The following is a 3,917-nucleotide window of genomic DNA, read 5'->3' as shown; positions in this document are numbered from 1 at the left end:
TCCACATGGATCGTTCCATTGTGTGGTTTAAGAGGCATATTTATATGAAATATTTAAAATGGATATGTAAATAAATTTGTTGAATTTTACCAATATTGACAAAACAGTATTAACGGTTGAAAATTTCGGGATTGACTTTTTAATAAGTAGGAAAAAGGGAATACTTAAATGAAACATTTAAAATCTTAAAGTATAACCAAAGTGAAAATAACTATTTTGGTTTAAATAAGTGAAGATGTTCGCATAAATAAAAATTCCGGGTAGGCAATTACGAGACGAGAATTGAAGTCAGATGTCCTCAGTGTGAAGGAATAAGTAAATCATTAAAATCCATGGTTTAAAGTCGGGCCACTAAATTAGTATAAGATCTGATGAGTGAAATTTTACTAATAAGAACTCTGATAGATGTAAGTGTGAAATCCAATAAGTGAAATAAGGATCCAAAGAGTGAAAAACGAGAAGACTGAAAGGTGAGTACATGAGGTCGAGGGAAACAATGTTACAATTAGTAATAGCGTGCAATTAGTTTCATATGTGGGCAAAATTGAGGTTATAAGTATTTAGGATAGGATTACTTGAAATGTAACAATATGAGGAATGCGGTGAGTTTCTTTGGGGTGACACATACGTATAACCATATAAATAAAATAGTGTTCAGTTAACAACCAAAACAATCGATGAAATGTGATAAAACGTGAATACGACCACTATTGTGAAACCATTTATATAATCGTCATTATAATATCGGTTTCTAATAGCGCCAAAACTTGTAGACAGCCACACATAGGCTGTTAATAGATTAGATGAAATGTTATAGATTAGTGTATAGAATCATGTTTACATAAATGCTCAAACATGAACAAGATAGTTATGAAAGTATCATTCAAAAGATAAACGGAAGTATCACACAAATGGGTATTGAATAGTTGAATTTGGTCATGAATAATCAAGACACAAAAATGAAATCTCATGTGCATAATATTGTCATCGAAACATCTCATCAAATGAAAGTAAAATCGCAAAAATTATGAAACTCGAATTTAATGTCGAAATATGTAAATCGCGTAGAGTATAATAGACTAAAATTGAAAACGAGGTCTTAAGTAAGGCCGTTTTATTGTTTCTAAGAAATTTACAAATAACAAGGCATCGCAGTAGCGCGTAGCTAGAGAAACATTTAAATCATTACCAAATATGAATCTTGTAAGCCAATTTGTTAAGGGAATGTGCATACATAAAGCGGTTGTGATGAAAAGTATTTATAAAATAATGCTTGCGATAATAAGATGTAATAGTTTGTGTAAATCGTTATTGAACAAAAACTTGTGTAACAATATAAAATATTTATAAGCGCGTCCCAAAAGATTTGCAAAGTCATGGTCATTGAGTTTATGCAAGATGGTGAAAAGTTGTAATTTACTATTGAATAAATCTCGAATTCGACATTCAAAATGAAACCTCATATTTATAAAGTTATTAAGAGATTTATCACTTTAGGTGACAATATTTAAAACCTTGAAAACACGCAATTAGCCGTTTAATATTTTATTTGAAGACAATTCCTCATAATAGAATTTTTGTTGCCATGACAATCTTAGATTTTTGGAAAGATGTTTTATAAGCTTTGGAAAAATTGTAAAATCGTTAGTCTTGAAAGAGCTTATAATCTATATGTGATTATTTGAACACATGAGGTTGTCATAAATACACTAGTTGTTTATACATACATAATTTTTTTTTGGGAAAATGAAGTCTGCGTGTGTATGGAGAGGTTTCAGGCTTCGAATGATGAATGGTTTGGAAATTTGGTGTAGAGAATGTGTTTCCGGTTGGCTTGCGTAATTGGGTTTTCTTGAGTTGAATCGATGGGGTTTGTTGAGTATAGGTCTTTTGAGTGGGTTAGGTTTAGATGACTCGTGTGGGTAGCGGTTGGGCTATTTAGGTGCGGTTTTGCTGATTTGAGCTCGGGTTAAGTTGATGGGTTTGATAATTTGATCTTGGCTTAGTTTGGGTTGCTATTTTGATATCAAACTCTATGGTTGGATGAAAGCGGTGTGGCGATATGGTTTTGGTGAATTGACATAGCATGAGTCGAAGAATTTGAGTCATAGTGGGGTAAGCTTTGTTGTATAATTCTTGGGTGTGTTTGTCGGTGTCTGCAAAGTATTTGGATAGTGAATGAGATAGGTTCTTATGGCGAAAGAGTGTCGGTATTTAGGGCTTGTTATTGGGTTGATTTTGTACATCTTGGATTTACATGGGGTTTGGGTAGGCGAGGATATAACGTCGAGGTGTTAGGTTTCATTCATATTGAGGAAAGATTTGAGTGCTCGGGAAACTTTGAAGTGGAAGGATAGTTTGATTGAAGGCAGTAGTTTGGGGTGGAATACGGGTGTTTGGGAACTTGTGGTTGTGTTTAGGGAGTTTTGACTAGTAATAGGTATTAAATTGGAAATATCATAATCTATAACAAGGTTTAAATATCCATGAAAATTATGTTAATTAAGATTACAAGTTATTATGTATAAGATATAATATTGAGATTTAAACTCGTGAAACACAAGTTTTATTGCTAAAAGTTTTCCACCAAAATGAGGGTTGTTACAATACTTCGGGTCGGCTTAAGTTGTAAAGTAATTTATGAGAAAATTTTGGAAGTAAACCAACCGTGTAACGTAAGTCGTTTTTGAAATGCTTAAAATTTAAGTAGTGGGAGATATCATGGAAATACTAAGGTGATATGATTTGCATTTTAAGGTTTATTGTAAAAATAAAACCGATTGTCATGGGGAGTAAAAATTTTTATAACGATTAAAATACAACCTTTTTTTTTTGCTTATGAGGAAATTAAAATAGGTAGATTAAATGTCATAATTGACTAGGAGGTACCCGTATGAATGATGAATGGAAATTTTCTTGCTAAGTTCGTTATCAAATACCGTGTAATGAAAATATAATGGTAAGTTAAAATGACCATCGTTGTAACTCGAGAAAATCCCAAGTAAACGATTTGTAAACTTGAACAACAATTTATTTCAGAAGGTAAAGTTATCAGACACTTATTTTGAAAATGTTTTCATGGCTGTAACCACTTATGCACCCGAACTCGTTTAAAAGATTACTAAAATGCCCCTAAGTGAAAGCCCGTACTTTCAGCCAATTTGCAGCAGCCATAAAATTTTTATAAAAGATCCAAATAATTTAAACCTTAAGTACATGACGAAGGTTGTCGAAAGACGAATTCGTTGATATATAGAACGTCGAAAAAACTCATTCGTTTGGACCTCCATACAGCCATTTTCGTAACAGTGCGCAGACCTGCGCAGCTGTAAATATTTACGTTTTTCTCATATTTCGGAGGTCCAAATCAAAAACTTTTCTACACGAAAGTTGATCACAACACACTAATTTAATAAACTGGAGATTTTCGGAATTTTTCAGCAACAAATGATATTTTTAACGATCGCGAACTTATTGGGGCAGAATTGAAAGTTTAACCAAATCGAGCCTCAAAGTTTATACAATAGGGGATTTACTTGAAAATTTGAGGTAAAATTTATCGTAAGACCTTTTTAATATGAAATAAGAATTTAGTTTATAAATAATCTAAATAAGATAGATGGCATATTAAAAATCATTATGAGTAGAGCAAACCATATATATACATGTATTTTTTAACTTATATCGAAGAGATCATAATGAACGAAATTTGTAATAAAAATCATTGTGAAATCAAAATGAGAAAATTGGTGTAAAACTTTACCATACAAAATCAAGATATAAAAGAATTGTTCACGGTAAAAATAACATATATAAATGAGGTCTTATGATAAGAACTTATAACAAAATACGGAAAATAGTTTAAATTCTTGAAATGTAATAATAACGTTTTAAGATTTAAAGGCGGAAAAATACTG

The sequence above is a fragment of the Bidens hawaiensis genome, unplaced genomic scaffold (assembly GCF_021521415.1).
Source record: "Bidens hawaiensis isolate Kalapana, Puna unplaced genomic scaffold, B.hawaiensis_p1.1 tig00034742_1, whole genome shotgun sequence".
Taxonomy (NCBI): domain Eukaryota; kingdom Viridiplantae; phylum Streptophyta; class Magnoliopsida; order Asterales; family Asteraceae; genus Bidens; species Bidens hawaiensis.
This window is presented reverse-complemented; position numbering follows the sequence as displayed.